General features: G+C 46.8%; 41 non-coding genes across 41 annotated transcripts; all 41 read left to right on the forward strand.

The window, feature by feature from the left end:
- The first annotated feature begins 225 nt into the window (after window positions 1–225).
- LOC149397264 (5S ribosomal RNA) lies at window positions 226–344 on the forward strand. The gene has a single exon (XR_016298170.1). It is a non-coding gene; the product is annotated as a 5S ribosomal RNA (ribosomal RNA).
- Window positions 345–678: 334 nt separating this feature from the next.
- LOC149397265 (5S ribosomal RNA) lies at window positions 679–797 on the forward strand. Its single transcript, XR_016298259.1, has one exon. It is a non-coding gene; the product is annotated as a 5S ribosomal RNA (ribosomal RNA).
- Window positions 798–1,131: 334 nt separating this feature from the next.
- On the forward strand, window positions 1,132–1,250 carry LOC149397266 (5S ribosomal RNA). Its single transcript, XR_016298994.1, has one exon. It is a non-coding gene; the product is annotated as a 5S ribosomal RNA (ribosomal RNA).
- Window positions 1,251–1,584: 334 nt separating this feature from the next.
- Window positions 1,585–1,703, forward strand: LOC149397267 (5S ribosomal RNA). The gene has a single exon (XR_016298245.1). It is a non-coding gene; the product is annotated as a 5S ribosomal RNA (ribosomal RNA).
- Window positions 1,704–2,037: 334 nt separating this feature from the next.
- Window positions 2,038–2,156, forward strand: LOC149397268 (5S ribosomal RNA). Its single transcript, XR_016297480.1, has one exon. It is a non-coding gene; the product is annotated as a 5S ribosomal RNA (ribosomal RNA).
- Window positions 2,157–2,490: 334 nt separating this feature from the next.
- On the forward strand, window positions 2,491–2,609 carry LOC149397269 (5S ribosomal RNA). The gene has a single exon (XR_016298284.1). It is a non-coding gene; the product is annotated as a 5S ribosomal RNA (ribosomal RNA).
- A 333-nt stretch (window positions 2,610–2,942) lies between these two features.
- LOC149397270 (5S ribosomal RNA) lies at window positions 2,943–3,061 on the forward strand. Its single transcript, XR_016298573.1, has one exon. It is a non-coding gene; the product is annotated as a 5S ribosomal RNA (ribosomal RNA).
- Window positions 3,062–3,395: 334 nt separating this feature from the next.
- On the forward strand, window positions 3,396–3,514 carry LOC149397271 (5S ribosomal RNA). Its single transcript, XR_016297456.1, has one exon. It is a non-coding gene; the product is annotated as a 5S ribosomal RNA (ribosomal RNA).
- Window positions 3,515–3,848: 334 nt separating this feature from the next.
- Window positions 3,849–3,967, forward strand: LOC149397272 (5S ribosomal RNA). The gene has a single exon (XR_016298243.1). It is a non-coding gene; the product is annotated as a 5S ribosomal RNA (ribosomal RNA).
- Window positions 3,968–4,301: 334 nt separating this feature from the next.
- Window positions 4,302–4,420, forward strand: LOC149397273 (5S ribosomal RNA). The gene has a single exon (XR_016297834.1). It is a non-coding gene; the product is annotated as a 5S ribosomal RNA (ribosomal RNA).
- Window positions 4,421–4,754: 334 nt separating this feature from the next.
- On the forward strand, window positions 4,755–4,873 carry LOC149397274 (5S ribosomal RNA). The gene has a single exon (XR_016298981.1). It is a non-coding gene; the product is annotated as a 5S ribosomal RNA (ribosomal RNA).
- A 334-nt stretch (window positions 4,874–5,207) lies between these two features.
- LOC149397275 (5S ribosomal RNA) lies at window positions 5,208–5,326 on the forward strand. The gene has a single exon (XR_016298360.1). It is a non-coding gene; the product is annotated as a 5S ribosomal RNA (ribosomal RNA).
- A 334-nt stretch (window positions 5,327–5,660) lies between these two features.
- On the forward strand, window positions 5,661–5,779 carry LOC149397276 (5S ribosomal RNA). The gene has a single exon (XR_016298429.1). It is a non-coding gene; the product is annotated as a 5S ribosomal RNA (ribosomal RNA).
- A 334-nt stretch (window positions 5,780–6,113) lies between these two features.
- LOC149397277 (5S ribosomal RNA) lies at window positions 6,114–6,232 on the forward strand. The gene has a single exon (XR_016298472.1). It is a non-coding gene; the product is annotated as a 5S ribosomal RNA (ribosomal RNA).
- A 334-nt stretch (window positions 6,233–6,566) lies between these two features.
- LOC149397278 (5S ribosomal RNA) lies at window positions 6,567–6,685 on the forward strand. Its single transcript, XR_016297409.1, has one exon. It is a non-coding gene; the product is annotated as a 5S ribosomal RNA (ribosomal RNA).
- Window positions 6,686–7,019: 334 nt separating this feature from the next.
- On the forward strand, window positions 7,020–7,138 carry LOC149397279 (5S ribosomal RNA). Its single transcript, XR_016297410.1, has one exon. It is a non-coding gene; the product is annotated as a 5S ribosomal RNA (ribosomal RNA).
- Window positions 7,139–7,472: 334 nt separating this feature from the next.
- On the forward strand, window positions 7,473–7,591 carry LOC149397280 (5S ribosomal RNA). The gene has a single exon (XR_016298473.1). It is a non-coding gene; the product is annotated as a 5S ribosomal RNA (ribosomal RNA).
- A 334-nt stretch (window positions 7,592–7,925) lies between these two features.
- Window positions 7,926–8,044, forward strand: LOC149397281 (5S ribosomal RNA). The gene has a single exon (XR_016297411.1). It is a non-coding gene; the product is annotated as a 5S ribosomal RNA (ribosomal RNA).
- Window positions 8,045–8,370: 326 nt separating this feature from the next.
- Window positions 8,371–8,489, forward strand: LOC149397282 (5S ribosomal RNA). The gene has a single exon (XR_016298273.1). It is a non-coding gene; the product is annotated as a 5S ribosomal RNA (ribosomal RNA).
- Window positions 8,490–8,823: 334 nt separating this feature from the next.
- LOC149397283 (5S ribosomal RNA) lies at window positions 8,824–8,942 on the forward strand. Its single transcript, XR_016298448.1, has one exon. It is a non-coding gene; the product is annotated as a 5S ribosomal RNA (ribosomal RNA).
- A 334-nt stretch (window positions 8,943–9,276) lies between these two features.
- On the forward strand, window positions 9,277–9,395 carry LOC149397284 (5S ribosomal RNA). The gene has a single exon (XR_016297700.1). It is a non-coding gene; the product is annotated as a 5S ribosomal RNA (ribosomal RNA).
- Window positions 9,396–9,721: 326 nt separating this feature from the next.
- LOC149397285 (5S ribosomal RNA) lies at window positions 9,722–9,840 on the forward strand. Its single transcript, XR_016298449.1, has one exon. It is a non-coding gene; the product is annotated as a 5S ribosomal RNA (ribosomal RNA).
- A 334-nt stretch (window positions 9,841–10,174) lies between these two features.
- On the forward strand, window positions 10,175–10,293 carry LOC149397286 (5S ribosomal RNA). The gene has a single exon (XR_016297412.1). It is a non-coding gene; the product is annotated as a 5S ribosomal RNA (ribosomal RNA).
- A 334-nt stretch (window positions 10,294–10,627) lies between these two features.
- On the forward strand, window positions 10,628–10,746 carry LOC149397287 (5S ribosomal RNA). Its single transcript, XR_016297413.1, has one exon. It is a non-coding gene; the product is annotated as a 5S ribosomal RNA (ribosomal RNA).
- Window positions 10,747–11,080: 334 nt separating this feature from the next.
- LOC149397288 (5S ribosomal RNA) lies at window positions 11,081–11,199 on the forward strand. The gene has a single exon (XR_016298475.1). It is a non-coding gene; the product is annotated as a 5S ribosomal RNA (ribosomal RNA).
- Window positions 11,200–11,533: 334 nt separating this feature from the next.
- Window positions 11,534–11,652, forward strand: LOC149397289 (5S ribosomal RNA). The gene has a single exon (XR_016297414.1). It is a non-coding gene; the product is annotated as a 5S ribosomal RNA (ribosomal RNA).
- A 326-nt stretch (window positions 11,653–11,978) lies between these two features.
- LOC149397290 (5S ribosomal RNA) lies at window positions 11,979–12,097 on the forward strand. Its single transcript, XR_016298274.1, has one exon. It is a non-coding gene; the product is annotated as a 5S ribosomal RNA (ribosomal RNA).
- A 334-nt stretch (window positions 12,098–12,431) lies between these two features.
- On the forward strand, window positions 12,432–12,550 carry LOC149397291 (5S ribosomal RNA). The gene has a single exon (XR_016298450.1). It is a non-coding gene; the product is annotated as a 5S ribosomal RNA (ribosomal RNA).
- A 334-nt stretch (window positions 12,551–12,884) lies between these two features.
- On the forward strand, window positions 12,885–13,003 carry LOC149397292 (5S ribosomal RNA). Its single transcript, XR_016298171.1, has one exon. It is a non-coding gene; the product is annotated as a 5S ribosomal RNA (ribosomal RNA).
- Window positions 13,004–13,329: 326 nt separating this feature from the next.
- On the forward strand, window positions 13,330–13,448 carry LOC149397293 (5S ribosomal RNA). Its single transcript, XR_016298451.1, has one exon. It is a non-coding gene; the product is annotated as a 5S ribosomal RNA (ribosomal RNA).
- Window positions 13,449–13,782: 334 nt separating this feature from the next.
- Window positions 13,783–13,901, forward strand: LOC149397294 (5S ribosomal RNA). The gene has a single exon (XR_016297416.1). It is a non-coding gene; the product is annotated as a 5S ribosomal RNA (ribosomal RNA).
- Window positions 13,902–14,235: 334 nt separating this feature from the next.
- LOC149397295 (5S ribosomal RNA) lies at window positions 14,236–14,354 on the forward strand. Its single transcript, XR_016298920.1, has one exon. It is a non-coding gene; the product is annotated as a 5S ribosomal RNA (ribosomal RNA).
- Window positions 14,355–14,688: 334 nt separating this feature from the next.
- On the forward strand, window positions 14,689–14,807 carry LOC149397296 (5S ribosomal RNA). Its single transcript, XR_016298452.1, has one exon. It is a non-coding gene; the product is annotated as a 5S ribosomal RNA (ribosomal RNA).
- A 334-nt stretch (window positions 14,808–15,141) lies between these two features.
- Window positions 15,142–15,260, forward strand: LOC149397297 (5S ribosomal RNA). The gene has a single exon (XR_016298476.1). It is a non-coding gene; the product is annotated as a 5S ribosomal RNA (ribosomal RNA).
- A 334-nt stretch (window positions 15,261–15,594) lies between these two features.
- LOC149397298 (5S ribosomal RNA) lies at window positions 15,595–15,713 on the forward strand. Its single transcript, XR_016297417.1, has one exon. It is a non-coding gene; the product is annotated as a 5S ribosomal RNA (ribosomal RNA).
- A 326-nt stretch (window positions 15,714–16,039) lies between these two features.
- Window positions 16,040–16,158, forward strand: LOC149397299 (5S ribosomal RNA). Its single transcript, XR_016297418.1, has one exon. It is a non-coding gene; the product is annotated as a 5S ribosomal RNA (ribosomal RNA).
- A 334-nt stretch (window positions 16,159–16,492) lies between these two features.
- LOC149397300 (5S ribosomal RNA) lies at window positions 16,493–16,611 on the forward strand. The gene has a single exon (XR_016297419.1). It is a non-coding gene; the product is annotated as a 5S ribosomal RNA (ribosomal RNA).
- A 334-nt stretch (window positions 16,612–16,945) lies between these two features.
- LOC149397301 (5S ribosomal RNA) lies at window positions 16,946–17,064 on the forward strand. Its single transcript, XR_016298921.1, has one exon. It is a non-coding gene; the product is annotated as a 5S ribosomal RNA (ribosomal RNA).
- A 326-nt stretch (window positions 17,065–17,390) lies between these two features.
- Window positions 17,391–17,509, forward strand: LOC149397302 (5S ribosomal RNA). Its single transcript, XR_016297420.1, has one exon. It is a non-coding gene; the product is annotated as a 5S ribosomal RNA (ribosomal RNA).
- Window positions 17,510–17,835: 326 nt separating this feature from the next.
- On the forward strand, window positions 17,836–17,954 carry LOC149397303 (5S ribosomal RNA). Its single transcript, XR_016297421.1, has one exon. It is a non-coding gene; the product is annotated as a 5S ribosomal RNA (ribosomal RNA).
- Window positions 17,955–18,280: 326 nt separating this feature from the next.
- On the forward strand, window positions 18,281–18,399 carry LOC149397304 (5S ribosomal RNA). The gene has a single exon (XR_016297422.1). It is a non-coding gene; the product is annotated as a 5S ribosomal RNA (ribosomal RNA).
- The last annotated feature ends 59 nt before the right edge of the window (window positions 18,400–18,458 follow it).

Here is an 18,458-nt window from a genome sequence, read left to right on the forward strand (position 1 = left end):
GTCGAAATTCCGGACCGAGGGCGAAATTTACGATTTTACCCTTCCCCCGTTCACCTTGTCGGAATTTCGCCGGTCACTCTTCCGAAACCGTCCCAACGCGAAGATCGCGAAAAGTTATTAGGAATTCATATATTTTATGTGATTTTTGGTGCACCGAAGACGAAGTTATGGCTTTTGGGAGTCGCGGCGTTGATTCTTATATAGATAATGCGCGCTAATGCTTGCGGATGCGATCATACCAGCACTAATGCACCGGATCCCATCAGAACTCCGAAGTTAAGCGTGCTTGGGCGAGAGTAGTACTAGGATGGGTGACCTCATGGGAAGTCCTCGTGTTGCATCACTCTTTTTTTGCGAATTCTTTTTTTCGGAGGCCGAAACGATGGAATTTCACCAAAAATCGCTCCGAGTCTTGTTCAAATGCCCGTTTACGCTTACAATTCACCGGTGAAAGTCGAAATTCCGGACCGAGGGCGAAATTTACGATTTTACCCTTCCCCCGTTCACCATGTCGGAATTTCGCCGGTCACTCTTCCGAAACCGTCCCAACGCAAAGATCGCGAAAAGTTATTAGGAATTCATATATTTTATGTGATTTTTGGTGCACCGAAGACGAAGTTATGGCTTTTGGGAGTCGCGGCGTTGATTCTTATATAGATAATGCGCGCTAATGCTTGCGGATGCTATCATACCAGCACTAATGCACCGGATCCCATCAGAACTCCGAAGTTAAGCGTGCTTGGGCGAGAGTAGTACTAGGATGGGTGACCTCCTGGGAAGTCCTCGTGTTGCATCCCTCTTTTTTTGCGAATTCTTTTTTTCGGAGGCCGAAACGATGGAATTTCACCAAAAATCGCTCCGAGTCTTGTTCAAATGCCCGTTTACGCTTACAATTCACCGGTGAAAGTCGAAATTCCGGACCGAGGGGGAAATTTACGATTTTACCCTTCCCCCGTTCACCTTGTCGGAATTTCGCCGGTCACTCTTCCGAAACCGTCCCAACGCGAAGATCGCGAAAAGTTATTAGGAATTCATATATTTTATGTGATTTTTGGTGCACCGAAGACGAAGTTATGGCTTTTGGGAGTCGCGGCGTTGATTCTTATATAGATAATGCGCGCTAATGCTTTCGGATGCGATCATACCAGCACTAATGCACCGGATACCATCAGAACTCCGAAGTTAAGCATGCTTGGGCGAGAGTAGTACTAGGATGGGTGACCTCCTGGGAAGTCCTCGTGTTGCATCCCTCTTTTTTTGCGAATTCTTTTTTTCGGAGGCCGAAACGATGGAATTTCACCAAAAATCGCTCCGAGTCTTGTTCAAATGCCCGTTTACGCTTACAATTCACCGGTGAAAGTCGAAATTTCGGACCGAGGGCGAAATTTACGATTTTACCCTTCCCCCGTTCACCTTGTCGGAATTTCGCCGATCACTCTTCCGAAACAGTCCCAACGCGAAGATCGCGAAAAGTTATTAGGAATTCATATATTTTATGTGATTTTTGGTGCACCGAAGACGTAGTTATGGCTTTTGGGAGTCGCGGCTTTGATTCTTATATAGATAATGCGCGCTAATGCTTGCGGCTGCGATCATACCAGCACTAATGCACCGGATCCCATCAGAACTCCGAAGTTAAGCGTGCTTGGGCGAGAGTAGTACTAGGATGGGTGACCTCATGGGAAGTCCTCGTGTTGCATCCCTCTTTTTTTGCGAATTCTTTTTTTCGGAGGCCGAAACGATGGAATTTCACAAAAAATCGCTCCGAGTCTTGTTCAAATGCCCGTTTACGCTTACAATTCACCGGTGAAAGTCGAAATTCCGGACCGAGGGCGAAGTTTACGATTTTACCCTTCCCCCGTTCACCTTGTCGGAATTTCGCCGGTCACTCTTCCGAAACCGTCCCAACGCGAAGATCGCGAAAAGTTATTAGGAATTCATATATTTTATGTGATTTTTGGTGCACCGAAGACGTAGTTATGGCTTTTGGGAGTCGCGGCTTTGATTCTTATATAGATAATGCGCGCTAATGCTTGCGGATGCGATCATACCAGCACTAATGCACCGGATCCCATCAGAACTCCGAAGTTAAGCGTGCTTGGGCGAGAGTAGTACTAGGATGGGTGACCTCATGGGAAGTCCTCGTGTTGCATCCCTCTTTTTTTGCGAATTATTTTTTTCGGAGGCCGAAACGATGGAATTTCACAAAAAATCGCTCCGAGTCTTGTTCAAATGCCCGTTTACGCTTAAAATTCACCGGTGAAAGTCGAAATTCCGGACCGAGGGCGAAGTTTACGATTTTACCCTTCCCCCGTTCACCTTGTCGGAATTTCGCCGGTCACTCTTCCGAAACCATCCCAACGCGAAGATCGCGAAAAGTTATTAGGAATTCATATATTTTATGTGATTTTTGGTGCACCGAAGACGAAGTTATGGCTTTTGGGAGTCGCGGCGTTGATTCTTATATAGATAATGCGCGCTAATGCTTGCGGATGCGATCATACCAGCACTAATGCACCGGATCCCATCAGAACTCCGAAGTTAAGCGTGCTTGGGCGAGAGTAGTACTAGGATGGGTGACCTCCTGGGAAGTCCTCGTGTTGCATCAATCTTTTTTTGCGAATTCTTTTTTTCGGAGGCCGAAACGATGGAATTTCACCAAAAATCGCTCCGAGTCTTGTTCAAATGCCCGTTTACGCTTACAATTCACCGGTGAAAGTCGAAATTCCGGACCGAGGGGGAATTTACGATTTTACCCTTCCCCCGTTCACCTTGTCGGAATTTCGCCGATCACTCTTCCGAAACCGTCCCAACGCGAAGATCGCGAAAAGTTATTAGGAATTCATATATTTTATGTGATTTTTGGTGCACCGAAGACGAAGTTATGGCTTTTGGGAGTCGCGGCGTTGATTCTTATATAGATAATGCGCGCTAATGCTTGCGGATGCGATCATACCAGCACTAATGCACCGGATACCATCAGAACTCCGAAGTTAAGCGTGCTTGGGCGAGAGTAGTACTAGGATGGGTGACCTCCTGGGAAATCCTCGTGTTGCATCCCTCTTTTTTTGCGAATTCTTTTTTTCGGAGGACGAAACGATGGAATTTCACCAAAAATCGCTCCGAGTCTTGTTCAAATGCCCGTTTACGCTTACAATTCACCGGTGAAAGTCGAAATTCCGGACCGAGGGCGAAATTTACGATTTTACCCTTCCCCCGTTCACCTTGTCGGAATTTCGCCGGTCACTCTTCCGAAACCGTCCCAACGCGAAGATCGCGAAAAGTTATTAGGAATTCATATATTTTATGTGATTTTTGGTGCACCGAAGACGAAGTTATGGCTTTTGGGAGTCGCGGCGTTGATTCTTATATAGATAATGCGCGCTAATGCTTGCGGATGCGATCATACCAGCACTAATGCACCGGATCCCATCAGAACTCCGAAGTTAAGCGTGCTTGGGCGAGAGTAGTACTAGGATGGGTGACCCCCTGGGAAGTCCTCGTGTTGCATCCCTCTTTTTTTGCGAATTCTTTTTTTCGGAGGCCGAAACGATGGAATTTCACCAAAAATCGCTCCGAGTCTTGTTCAAATGCCCGTTTACGCTTACAATTCACCGGTGAAAGTCGAAATTCCGGACCGAGGGGGAAATTTACGATTTTACCCTTCCCCCGTTCACCTTGTCGGAATTTCGCCGGTCACTCTTCCGAAACCATCCCAACGCGAAGATCGCGAAAAGTTATTAGGAATTCATATATTTTATGTGATTTTTGGTGCACCGAAGACGAAGTTATGGCTTTTGGGAGTCGCGGCGTTGATTCCTATATAGACAATGCGCGCTAATGCTTGCGGATGCGATCATACCAGCACTAATGCACCAGATCCCATCAGAACTCCGAAGTTAAGCGTGCTTGGGCGAGAGTAGTACTAGGATGGGTGACCTCCTGGGAAGTCCTCGTGTTGCATCCCTCTTTTTTTGCGAATTCTTTTTTTCGGAGGCCGAAACGATGGAATTTCACCAAAAATCGCTCCGAGTCTTGTTCAAATGCCCGTTTACGCTTACAATTCACCGGTGAAAGTCGAAATTCCGGACCGAGGGCGAAATTTACGATTTTACCCTTCCCCCGTTCACCTTGTCGGAATTTCGCCGGTCACTCTTCCGAAACCGTCCCAACGCGAAGATCGCGAAAAGTTATTAGGAATTCATATATTTTATGTGATTTTTGGTGCACCGAAGACGAAGTTATGGCTTTTGGGAGTCGCGGCGTTGATTCTTATATAGATAATGCGCGCTAATGCTTGCGGATGCGATCATACCAGCACTAATGCACCGGATCCCATCAGAACTCCGAAGTAAAGCGTGCTTGGGCGAGAGTAGTACTAGGATGGGTGACCTCCTGGGAAGTCCTCGTGTTGCATCCCTCTTTTTTTGCGAATTCTTTTTTTCGGAGGCCGAAACGATGGAATTTCACCAAAAATCGCTCCGAGTCTTGTTCAAATGCCCGTTTACGCTTACAATTCACCGGTGAAAGTCGAAATTCCGGACCGCGGGCGAAATTTATGATTTTACCCTTCCCCCGTTCACCTTGTCGGAATTTCGCCGGTCACTCTTCCGAAACCGTCCCAACGCGAAGATCGCGAAAAGTTATTAGGCATTCATATATTTTATGTGATTTTTGGTGCACCGAAGACGTAGTTATGGCTTTTAGGAGTCGCGGCGTTGACTCTTATATAGATAATGCGCGCTAATGCTTGCGGATGCGATCATACCAGCACTAATGCACCGGATCCCATCAGAACTCCGAAGTTAAGCGTGCTTGGGAGAGAGTAGTACTAGGATGGGTGACCTCATGGGAAGTCCTCGTGCTGCATCCCTCTTTTTTTGCGAATTCTTTTTTTCGGAGGCCGAAACGATGGAATTTCACAAAAAATCGCTCCGAGTCTTGTTCAAATGCCCGTTTACGCTTACAATTCACCGGTGAAAGTCGAAATTCCGGACCGAGGGCGAAATTTACGATTTTACCCTTCCCCCGTTCACCTTGTCGGAATTTCGCCGGTCACTCTTCCGAAACCGTCCCAACGCGAAGATTGCGAAAAGTTATTAGGAATTCATATATTTTATGTGATTTTTGGTGCACCGAAGACGAAGTTATGGCTTTTGGGAGTCGCGGCGTTGATTCTTATATAGATAATGCGCGCTAATGCTTGCGGATGCGATCATACCAGCACTAATGCACCGGATCCCATCAGAACTCCGAAGTTAAGCGTGCTTGGGCGAGAGTAGTACTAGGATAGGTGACCTCCTGGGAAGTCCTCGTGTTGCATCCCTCTTTTTTTGCGAATTCTTTTTTTCGGAGGCCGAAACGATGGAATTTCACCAAAAATCGCTCCGAGTCTTGTTCAAATGCCCGTTTACGCTTACAATTCACCGGTGAAAGTCGAAATTCCGGACCGAGGGCGAAATTTACGATTTTACCCTTCCCCCGTTCACCTTGTCGGAATTTCGCCGGTCACTCTTCCGAAACCATCCCAACGCGAAGATCGCGAAAAGTTATTAGGAATTCATATATTTTATGTGATTTTTGGTGCACCGAAGACGAAGTTATGGCTTTTGGGAGTCGCGGCGTTGATTCTTATATAGATAATGCGCGCTAATGCTTGCGGATGCGATCATACCAGCACTAATGCACCGGATCCCATCAGAACTCCGAATTTAAGCGTGCTTGGGCGAGAGTAGTACTAGGATGGGTGACCTCCTGGGAAGTCCTCGTGTTGCATCCCTCTTTTTTTGCGAATTCTTTTTTTCGGAGGCCGAAACGATGGAATTTCACCAAAAATCGCTCCGAGTCTTGTTCAAATGCCCGTTTACGCTTACAATTCACCGGTGAAAGTCGAAATTCCGGACCGAGGGCGAAATTTACGATTTTACCCTTCCCCCGTTCACCTTGTCGGAATTTCGCCGGTCACTCTTCCGAAACCGTCCCAACGCGAAGATCGCGAAAAGTTATTAGGAATTCATATATTTTATGTGATTTTTGGTGCACCGAAGACGTAGTTATGGCTTTTAGGAGTCGCGGCGTTGATTCTTATATAGATAATGCGCGCTAATGCTTGCGGATGCGATCATACCAGCACTAATGCACCGGATCCCATCAGAACTCCGAAGTTAAGCGTGCTTGGGCGAGAGTAGTACTAGGATGAGTGACCTCCTGGGAAGTCCTCGTGTTGCATCCCTCTTTTTTTGCGAATTCTTTTTTTCGGAGGCCGAAACGATGGAATTTCACCAAAAATCGCTCCGAGTCTTGTTCAAATGCCCGTTTACGCTTACAATTCACCGGTGAAAGTCGAAATTCCGGACCGAGGGCGAAATTTATGATTTTACCCTTCCCCCGTTCACCTTGTCGGAATTTCGCCGGTCACTCTTCCGAAACCGTCCCAACACGAAGATCGCGAAAAGTTATTAGGAATTCATATATTTTATGTGATTTTTGGTGCACCGAAGACGAAGTTATGGCTTTTGGGAGTCGCGGCGTTGATTCTTATATAGATAATGCGCGCTAATGCTTGCGGATGCGATCATACCAGCACTAATGCACCGGATCCCATCAGAACTCCGAAGTTAAGCGTGCTTGGGCGAGAGTAGTACTAGGATGGGTGACCTCCTGGGAAGTCCTCGTGTTGCATCCCTCTTTTTTTGCGAATTCTTTTTTTCGGAGGCCGAAACGATGGAATTTCACCAAAAATCGCTCCGAGTCTTGTTCAAATGCCCGTTTACGCTTACAATTCACCGGTGAAAGTCGAAATTCCGGACCGAGGGCGAAATTTACGATTTTACCCTTCCCCCGTTCACCTTGTCGGAATTTCGCCGGTCACTCTTCCGAAACCGTCCCAACGCGAAGATCGCGAAAAGTTATTAGGAATTCATATATTTTATGTGATTTTTGGTGCACCGAAGACGTAGTTATGGCTTTTGGGAGTCGCGGCGTTGATTCTTATATAGATAATGCGCGCTAATGCTTGCGGATGCGATCATACCAGCACTAATGCACCGGATCCCATCAGAACTCCGAAGTTAAGCGTGCTTGGGCGAGAGTAGTACTAGGATGGGTGACCTCCTGGGAAGTCCTCGTGTTGCATCCCTGTTTTTTTGCGAATTCTTTTTTTCGGAGGCCGAAACGATGGAATTTCACCAAAAATCGCTCCGAGTCTTGTTCAAATGCCCGTTTACGCTTACAATTCACCGGTGAAAGTCGAAATTCCGGACCGAGGGCGAAATTTACGATTTTACCCTTCCCCCGTTCACCTTGTCGGAATTTCGCCGGTCACTCTTCCGAAACCGTCCCAACGCGAAGATCGCGAAAAGTTATTAGGAATTCATATATTTTATGTGATTTTTGGTGCACCGAAGACGTAGTTATGGCTTTTGGGAGTCGCGGCGTTGATTCTTATATAGATAATGCGCGCTAATGCTTGCGGATGCGATCATACCAGCACTAATGCACCGGATCCCATCAGAACTCCGAAGTTAAGCGTGCTTGGGCGAGAGTAGTACTAGGATGAGTGACCTCCTGGGAAGTCCTCGTGTTGCATCCCTCTTTTTTTGCGAATTCTTTTTTTCGGAGGCCGAAACGATGGAATTTCACCAAAAATCGCTCCGAGTCTTGTTCAAATGCCCGTTTACGCTTACAATTCACCGGTTAAAGTCGAAATTCCGGACCGAGGGCGAAATTTACGATTTTACCCTTCCCCCGTTCACCTTGTCGGAATTTCGCCGGTCACTCTTCCGAAACCGTCCCAACGCGAAGATCGCGAAAAGTTATTAGGAATTCATATATTTTATGTGATTTTTGGTGCACCGAAGACGAAGTTATGGCTTTTGGGAGTCACGGCGTTGATTCTTATATAGATAATGCGCGCTAATGCTTGCGGATGCGATCATACCAGCACTAATGCACCGGATCCCATCAGAACTCCGAAGTTAAGCGTGCTTGGGCGAGAGTAGTACTAGGATGGGTGACCTCCTGGGAAGTCCTCGTGTTGCATCCCTCTTTTTTTGCGAATTCTTTTTTTCGGAGGCCGAAACGATGGAATTTCACCAAAAATCGCTCCGAGTCTTGTTCAAATGCCCGTTTACGCTTACAATTCACCGGTGAAAGTCGAAATTCCGGACCGAGGGCGAAATTTACGATTTTACCCTTCACCTTGTCGGAATTTCGCCGATCACTCTTCCGAAACCGTCCCAACGCGAAGATCGCGAAAAGTTATTAGGAATTCATATCTTTTATGTGATTTTTGGTGCACCGAAGACGTAGTTATGGCTTTTGGGAGTCGCGGCGTTGATTCTTATATAGATAATGCGCGCTAATGCTTGCGGATGCGATCATACCAGCACTAATGCACCGGATCCCATCAGAACTCCGAAGTTAAGCTTGCTTGGGCGAGAGTAGTACTAGGATGGGTGACCTCCTGGGAAGTCCTCGTGTTGCATCCCTCTTTTTTTGCGAATTCTTTTTTTCGGAGGCCGAAACGATGGAATTTCACCAAAAATCGCTCCGAGTCTTGTTCAAATGCCCGTTTACGCTTACAATTCACCGGTGAAAGTCGAAATTCCGGACCGAGGGCGAAATTTACGATTTTACCCTTCCCCCGTTCACCTTGTCGGAATTTCGCCGATCACTCTTCCGAAACCGTCCCAACGCGAAGATCACGAAAAGTTATTAGGAATTCATATATTTTATGTGATTTTTGGTGCACCGAAGACGTAGTTATGGCTTTAGGGAGTCGCGGCGTTGATTCTTATATAGATAATGCGCGCTAATGCTTGCGGATGTGTTCATACCAGCACTAATGCACCGGATCCCATCAGAACTCCGAAGTTAAGCGTGCTTGGGCGAGAGTAGTACTAGGATGGGTGACCTCCTGGGAAGTCCTCGTGTTGCATCCCTCTTTTTTTGCGAATTCTTTTTTTCGGAGGCCGAAACGATGGAATTTCACCAAAAATCGCTCCGAGTCTTGTTCAAATGCCCGTTTACGCTTACAATTCACCGGTGAAAGTCGAAATTCCGGACCGAGGGCGAAATTTACGATTTTACCCTTCCCCCGTTCACCTTGTCGGAATTTCGCAGGTCACTCTTCCGAAACCGTCCCAACGCGAAGATCGCGAAAAGTTATTAGGAATTCATATATTTTATGTGATTTTTGGTGCACCGAAGAAGAAGTTATGGCTTTTGGGAGTCGCGGCGTTGATTCTTATATAGATAATGCGCGCTAATGCTTGCGGATGCGATCATACCAGCACTATTGCACCGGATCCCATCAGAACTCCGAAGTTAAGCGTGCTTGGGCGAGAGTAGTACTAGGATGGGTGACCTCCTGGGAAGTCCTCGTGTTGCATCCCTCTTTTTTTGCGAATTCTTTTTTTCGGAGGCCGAAACGATGGAATTTCACCAAAAATCGCTCCGAGTCTTGTTCAAATGCCCGTTTACGCTTACAATTCACCGGTGAAAGTCGAAATTCCGGACCGAGGGCGAAATTTACGATTTTACCCTTCACCTTGTCGGAATTTCGCCGATCACTCTTCCGAAACCGTCCCAACGCGAAGATCGCGAAAAGTTATTAGGAATTCATATATTTTATGTGATTTTTGGTGCACCGAAGACGTAGTTATGGCTTTAGGGAGTCGCGGCGTTGATTCTTATACAGATAATGCGCGCTAATGCTTGCGGATGTGTTCATACCAGCACTAATGCACCGGATCCCATCAGAACTCCGAAGTTAAGCGTGCTTGGGCGAGAGTAGTACTAGGATGGGTGACCTCCTGGGAAGTCCTCGTGTTGCATCCCTCTTTTTTTGCGAATTCTTTTTTTCGGAGGCCGAAACGATGGAATTTCACCAAAAATCGCTCCGAGTCTTGTTCAAATGCCCGTTTACGCTTACAATTCACCGGTTAAAGTCGAAATTCCGGACCGAGGGCGAAATTTACGATTTTACCCTTCCCCCGTTCACCTTGTCGGAATTTCGCCGGTCACTCTTCCGAAACCGTCCCAACGCGAAGATCGCGAAAAGTTATTAGGAATTCATATATTTTATGTGATTTTTGGTGCACCGAAGACGAAGTTATGGCTTTTGGGAGTCGCGGCGTTGATTCTTATATAGATAATGCGCGCTAATGCTTGCGGATGCGATCATACCAGCACTAATGCACCGGATCCCATCAGAACTCCGAAGTTAAGCGTGCTTGGGCGAGAGTAGTACTAGGATGGGTGACCTCCTGGGAAGTCCTCGTGTTGCATCCCTCTTTTTTTGCGAATTCTTTTTTTCGGAGGCCGAAACGATGGAATTTCACCAAAAATCGCTCCGAGTCTTGTTCAAATGCCCGTTTACGCTTACAATTCACCGGTGAAAGTCGAAATTCCGGACCGAGGGCGAAATTTACGATTTTACCCTTCCCCCGTTCACCTTGTCGGAATTTCGCCGGTCACTCTTCCGAAACCGTCCCAACGCGAAGATCGCGAAAAGTTATTAGGAATTCATATATTTTATGTGATTTTTGGTGCACCGAAGACGTAGTTATGGCTTTTGGGAGTCGCGGCGTTGATTCTTATATAGATAATGCGCGCTAATGCTTGCGGATGCGATCATACCAGCACTAATGCACCGGATCCCATCAGAACTCCGAAGTTAAGCGTGCTTGGGCGAGAGTAGTACTAGGATGGGTGACCTCCTGGGAAGTCCTCGTGTTGCATCCCTGTTTTTTTGCGAATTCTTTTTTTCGGAGGCCGAAACGATGGAATTTCACCAAAAATCGCTCCGAGTCTTGTTCAAATGCCCGTTTACGCTTACAATTCACCGGTGAAAGTCGAAATTCCGGACCGAGGGCGAAATTTACGATTTTACCCTTCCCCCGTTCACCTTGTCGGAATTTCGCCGGTCACTCTTCCGAAACCAACCCAACGCGAAGATCGCGAAAAGTTATTAGGAATTCATATATTTTATGTGATTTTTGGTGCACCGAAGACGTAGTTATGGCTTTTGGGAGTCGCGGCGTTGATTCTTATATAGATAATGCGCGCTAATGCTTGCGGATGCGATCATACCAGCACTAATGCACCGGATCCCATCAGAACTCCGAAGTTAAGCGTGCTTGGGCGAGAGTAGTACTAGGATGAGTGACCTCCTGGGAAGTCCTCGTGTTGCATCCCTCTTTTTTTGCGAATTCTTTTTTTCGGAGGCCGAAACGATGGAATTTCACCAAAAATCGCTCCGAGTCTTGTTCAAATGCCCGTTTACGCTTACAATTCACCGGTTAAAGTCGAAATTCCGGACCGAGGGCGAAATTTACGATTTTACCCTTCCCCCGTTCACCTTGTCGGAATTTCGCCGGTCACTCTTCCGAAACCGTCCCAACGCGAAGATCGCGAAAAGTTATTAGGAATTCATATATTTTATGTGATTTTTGGTGCACCGAAGACGAAGTTATGGCTTTTGGGAGTCACGGCGTTGATTCTTATATAGATAATGCGCGCTAATGCTTGCGGATGCGATCATACCAGCACTAATGCACCGGATCCCATCAGAACTCCGAAGTTAAGCGTGCTTGGGCGAGAGTAGTACTAGGATGGGTGACCTCCTGGGAAGTCCTCGTGTTGCATCCCTCTTTTTTTGCGAATTCTTTTTTTCGGAGGCCGAAACGATGGAATTTCACCAAAAATCGCTCCGAGTCTTGTTCAAATGCCCGTTTACGCTTACAATTCACCGGTGAAAGTCGAAATTCCGGACCGAGGGCGAAATTTACGATTTTACCCTTCACCTTGTCGGAATTTCGCCGATCACTCTTCCGAAACCGTCCCAACGCGAAGATCGCGAAAAGTTATTAGGAATTCATATCTTTTATGTGATTTTTGGTGCACCGAAGACGTAGTTATGGCTTTTGGGAGTCGCGGCGTTGATTCTTATATAGATAATGCGCGCTAATGCTTGCGGATGCGATCATACCAGCACTAATGCACCGGATCCCATCAGAACTCCGAAGTTAAGCTTGCTTGGGCGAGAGTAGTACTAGGATGGGTGACCTCCTGGGAAGTCCTCGTGTTGCATCCCTCTTTTTTTGCGAATTCTTTTTTTCGGAGGCCGAAACGATGGAATTTCACCAAAAATCGCTCCGAGTCTTGTTCAAATGCCCGTTTACGCTTACAATTCACCGGTGAAAGTCGAAATTCCGGACCGAGGGCGAAATTTACGATTTTACCCTTCCCCCGTTCACCTTGTCGGAATTTCGCCGATCACTCTTCCGAAACCGTCCCAACGCGAAGATCACGAAAAGTTATTAGGAATTCATATATTTTATGTGATTTTTGGTGCACCGAAGACGTAGTTATGGCTTTAGGGAGTCGCGGCGTTGATTCTTATATAGATAATGCGCGCTAATGCTTGCGGATGTGTTCATACCAGCACTAATGCACCGGATCCCATCAGAACTCCGAAGTTAAGCGTGCTTGGGCGAGAGTAGTACTAGGATGGGTGACCTCCTGGGAAGTCCTCGTGTTGCATCCCTCTTTTTTTGCGAATTCTTTTTTTCGGAGGCCGAAACGATGGAATTTCACCAAAAATCGCTCCGAGTCTTGTTCAAATGCCCGTTTACGCTTACAATTCACCGGTGAAAGTCGAAATTCCGGACCGAGGGCGAAATTTACGATTTTACCCTTCCCCCGTTCACCTTGTCGGAATTTCGCAGGTCACTCTTCCGAAACCGTCCCAACGCGAAGATCGCGAAAAGTTATTAGGAATTCATATATTTTATGTGATTTTTGGTGCACCGAAGAAGAAGTTATGGCTTTTGGGAGTCGCGGCGTTGATTCTTATATAGATAATGCGCGCTAATGCTTGCAGATGCGATCATACCAGCACTATTGCACCGGATCCCATCAGAACTCCGAAGTTAAGCGTGCTTGGGCGAGAGTAGTACTAGGATGGGTGACCTCCTGGGAAGTCCACGTGTTGCATCCCTCTTTTTTTGCGAATTCTTTTTTTCGGAGGCCGAAACGATGGAATTTCACCAAAAATCGCTCCGAGTCTTGTTCAAATGCCCGTTTACGCTTACAATTCACCGGTGAAAGTCGAAATTCCGGACCGAGGGCGAAATTTACGATTTTACCCTTCACCTTGTCGGAATTTCGCCGATCACTCTTCCGAAACCGTCCCAACGCGAAGATCGCGAAAAGTTATTAGGAATTCATATATTTTATGTGATTTTTGGTGCACCGAAGACGTAGTTATGGCTTTAGGGAGTCGCGGCGTTGATTCTTATACAGATAATGCGCGCTAATGCTTGCGGATGTGTTCATACCAGCACTAATGCACCGGATCCCATCAGAACTCCGAAGTTAAGCGTGCTTGGGCGAGAGTAGTACTAGGATGGGTGACCTCCTGGGAAGTCCTCGTGTTGCATCCCTCTTTTTTTGCGAATTCTTTTTTTCGGAGGCCGAAACGATGGAATTTCACCAAAAATCGCTCCGAGTCTTGTTCAAATGCCCGTTTACGCTTACAATTCACCGGTTAAAGTCGAAATTCCGGACCGAGGGCGAAATTTACGATTTTACCCTTCCCCCGTTCACCTTGTCGGAATTTCGCCGGTCACTCTTCCGAAACCGTCCCAACGCGAAGATCGCGAAAAGTTATTAGGAATTCATATATTTTATGTGATTTTTGGTGCACCGAAGACGAAGTTATGGCTTTTGGGAGTCGCGGCGTTGATTCTTATATAGATAATGCGCGCTAATGCTTGCGGATGCGATCATACCAGCACTAATGCACCGGATCCCATCAGAACTCCGAAGTTAAGCGTGCTTGGGCGAGAGTAGTACTAGGATGGGTGACCTCCTGGGAAGTCCTCGTGTTGCATCCCTCTTTTTTTGCGAATTCTTTTTTTCGGAGGCCGAAACGATGGAATTTCACCAAAAATCGCTCCGAGTCTTGTTCAAATGCCCGTTTACGCTTACAATTCACCGGTGAAAGTCGAAATTCCGGACCGAGGGCGAAATTTACGATTTTACCCTTCCCCCGTTCACCTTGTCGGAATTTCGCCGATCATTCTTCCGAAACCGTCCCAACGCGAAGATCGCGAAAAGTTATTAGGAATTCATATATTTTATGTGATTTTTGGTGCACCGAAGACGTAGTTATGGCTTTTGGGAGTCGCAGCGTTGATTCTTATATAGATAATGCGCGCTAATGCTTGCGGATGCGATCATACCAGCACTAATGCACCGGATCCCATCAGAACTCCGAAGTTAAGCATGCTTGTGCGAGAGTAGTACTAGGATGGGTGACCTCCTGGGAAGTCCTCGTGTTGCATCCCTCTTTTTTTGCGAATTCTTTTTTTCGGAGGCCGAAACGATGGAATTTCACAAAAAATCGCTCCGAGTCTTGTTCAAATGCCCGTTTACGCTTACAATTCACCGGTGAAAGTCGAAATTCCGGACCGAGGGCGAAATTTACGATTTTACCCTTCCCCCGTTCACCTTGTCGGAATTTCGCCGATCACTCTTCCGAAACCGTCCCAACGCGAAGATCGCGAAAAGTTATTAGGAATTCATATATTTTATGTGATTTTTGGTGCACCGAAGACGTAGTTATGGCTTTAGGGAGTCGCGGCGTTGATTCTTATACAGATAATGCGCGCTAATGCTTGCGGATGTGTTCATACCAGCACTAATGCACCGGATCCCATCAGAACTCCGAAGTTAAGCGTGCTTGGGCGAGAGTAGTACTAGGATGGGTGACCTCCTGGGAAGTCCTCGTGTTGCATCCCTCTTTTTTTGCGAATTCTTTTTTTCGGAGGCCGAAACGATGGAATTTCACCAAAAATCGCTCCGAGTCTTGTTCAAATGCCCGTTTACGCTTACAATTCACCGGTGAAAGTCGAAATTCCGGACCGAGGGCGAAATTTACGATTTTACCCTTCCCCCGTTCACCTTGTCGGAATTTCGCCGGTCACTCTTCCGAAACCGTCCCAACGCGAAGATCGCGAAAAGTTATTAGGAATTCATATATTTTATGTGATTTTTGGTGCACCGAAGACGTAGTTATGGCTTTTGGGAGTCGCGGCGTTGATTCTTATATAGATAATGCGCGCTAATGCTTGCGGATGCGATCATACCAGCACTAATGCACCGGATCCCATCAGAACTCCGAAGTTAAGCGTGCTTGGGCGAGAGTAGTACTAGGATGAGTGACCTCCTGGGAAGTCCTCGTGTTGCATCCCTCTTTTTTTGCGAATTCTTTTTTTCGGAGGCCGAAACGATGGAATTTCACCAAAAATCGCTCCGAGTCTTGTTCAAATGCCCGTTTACGCTTACAATTCACCGGTTAAAGTCGAAATTCCGGACCGAGGGCGAAATTTACGATTTTACCCTTCCCCCGTTCACCTTGTCAGAATTTCGCCGGTCACTCTTCCGAAACCGTCCCAACGCGAAGATCGCGAAAAGTTATTAGGAATTCATATATTTTATGTGATTTTTGGTGCACCGAAGACGAAGTTATGGCTTTTGGGAGTCGCGGCGTTGATTCTTATATAGATAATGCGCGCTAATGCTTGCGGATGCGATCATACCAGCACTAATGCACCGGATCCCATCAGAACTCCGAAGTTAAGCGTGCTTGGGCGAGAGTAGTACTAGGATGGGTGACCTCCTGGGAAGTCCTCGTGTTGCATCCCTCTTTTTTTGCGAATTCTTTTTTTCGGAGGCCGAAACGATGGAATTTCACCAAAAATCGCTCCGAGTCTTGTTCAAATGCCCGTTTACGCTTACAATTCACCGGTGAAAGTCGAAATTCCGGACCGAGGGCGAAATTTACGATTTTACCCTTCACCTTGTCGGAATTTCGCCGATCACTCTTCCGAAACCGTCCCAACGCGAAGATCGCGAAAAGTTATTAGGAATTCATATCTTTTATGTGATTTTTGGTGCACCGAAGACGTAGTTATGGCTATTGGGAGTCGCGGCTTTGATTCTTATATAGATAATGCGCGCTAATGCTTGCGGATGCGATCATACCAGCACTAATGCACCGGATCCCATCAGAACTCCGAAGTTAAGCGTGCTTGGGCGAGAGTAGTACTAGGATGGGTGACCTCCTGGGAAGTCCTCGTGTTGCATCCCTCTTTTTTTGCGAATTCTTTTTTTCGGAGGCCGAAACGATGGAATTTCACCAAAAATCGCTCCGAGTCTTGTTCAAATGCCCGTTTACGCTTACAATTCACCGGTGAAAGTCGAAATTCCGGACCGAGGGCGAAATTTACGATTTTACCCTTCCCCCGTTCACCTTGTCGGAATTTCGCAGGTCACTCTTCCGAAACCGTCCCAACGCGAAGATCGCGAAAAGTTATTAGGAATTCATATATTTTATGTGATTTTTGGTGCACCGAAGACGAAGTCATGGCTTTTGGGAGTCGCGGCGTTGATTCTTATATAGATAATGCGCGCTAATGCTTGCGGATGCGATCATACCAGCACTAATGCACCGGATCCCATCAGAACTCCGAAGTTAAGCGTGCTTGGGCGAGAGTAGTACTAGGATGGGTGACCTCCTGGGAAGTCCTCGTGTTGCATCCCTCTTTTTTTGCGAATTCTTTTTTTCGGAGGCCGAAACGATGGAATTTCACCAAAAATCGCTCCGAGTCTTGTTCAAATGCCCGTTTACGCTTACAATTCACCGGTGAAAGTCGAAATTCCGGACCGAGGGCGAAATTTACGATTTTACCCTTCCCCCGTTCACCTTGTCGGAATTTCGCCGATCATTCTTCCGAAACCGTCCCAACGCGAAGATCGCGAAAAGTTATTAGGAATTCATATATTTTATGTGATTTTTGGTGCACCGAAGACGTAGTTATGGCTTTTGGGAGTCGCAGCGTTGATTCTTATATAGATAATGCGCGCTAATGCTTGCGGATGCGATCATACCAGCACTAATGCACCGGATCCCATCAGAACTCCGAAGTTAAGCATGCTTGTGCGAGAGTAGTACTAGGATGGGTGACCTCCTGGGAAGTCCTCGTGTTGCATCCCTCTTTTTTTGCGAATTCTTTTTTTCGGAGGCCGAAACGATGGAATTTCACAAAAAATCGCTCCGAGTCTTGTTCAAATGCCCGTTTACGCTTACAATTCACCGGTGAAAGTCGAAATTCCGGACCGAGGGCGAAATTTACGATTTTACCCTTCACCTTGTCGGAATTTCGCCGATCACTCTTCCGAAACCGTCCCAACGCGAAGATCGCGAAAAGTTATTAGGAATTCATATCTTTTATGTGATTTTTGGTGCACCGAAGACGTAGTTATGGCTTTTGGGAGTCGCGGCGTTGATTCTTATATAGATAATGCGCGCTAATGCTTGCGGATGCGATCATACCAGCACTAATGCACCGGATCCCATCAGAACTCCGAAGTTAAGCGTGCTTGGGCGAGAGTAGTACTAGGATGGGTGACCTCCTGGGAAGTCCTCGTGTTGCATCCCTCTTTTTTTGCGAATTCTTTTTTTCGGAGGCCGAAACGATGGAATTTCACCAAAAATCGCTCCGAGTCTTGTTCAAATGCCCGTTTACGCTTACAATTCACCGGTGAAAGTCGAAATTCCGGACCGAGGGCGAAATTTACGATTTTACCCTTCACCTTGTCGGAATTTCGCCGATCACTCTTCCGAAACCGTCCCAACGCGAAGATCGCGAAAAGTTATTAGGAATTCATATCTTTTATGTGATTTTTGGTGCACCGAAGACGTAGTTATGGCTTTTGGGAGTCGCGGCGTTGATTCTTATATAGATAATGCGCGCTAATGCTTGCGGATGCGATCATACCAGCACTAATGCACCGGATCCCATCAGAACTCCGAAGTTAAGCGTGCTTGGGCGAGAGTAGTACTAGGATGGGTGACCTCCTGGGAAGTCCTCGTGTTGCATCCCTCTTTTTTTGCGAATTCTTTTTTTCGGAGGCCGAAACGATGGAATTTCACCAAAAATCGCTCCGAGTCTTGTTCAAATGCCCGTTTACGCTTACAATTCACCGGTGAAAGTCGAAATTCCGGACCGAGGGCGAAATTTACGATTTTACCCTTCACCTTGTCGGAATTTCGCCGATCACTCTTCCGAAACCGTCCCAACGCGAAGATCGCGAAAAGTTATTAGGAATTCATATCTTTTATGTGATTTTTGGTGCACCGAAGACGTAGTTATGGCTTTTGGGAGTCGCGGCGTTGATTCTTATATAGATAATGCGCGCTAATGCTTGCGGATGCGATCATACCAGCACTAATGCACCGGATCCCATCAGAACTCCGAAGTTAAGCGTGCTTGGGCGAGAGTAGTACTAGGATGGGTGACCTCCTGGGAAGTCCTCGTGTTGCATCCCTCTTTTTTTGCGAATTCTTTTTTTCGGAGGCCGAAACGATGGAATTTCACCAAAAATCG

This window comes from Urtica dioica, chromosome 5 (genome assembly GCF_054948205.1).
Source record: "Urtica dioica subsp. dioica isolate 48M chromosome 5, U.dioica_male_clone48M_v1_H2, whole genome shotgun sequence".
NCBI lineage: Eukaryota > Viridiplantae > Streptophyta > Magnoliopsida > Rosales > Urticaceae > Urtica > Urtica dioica.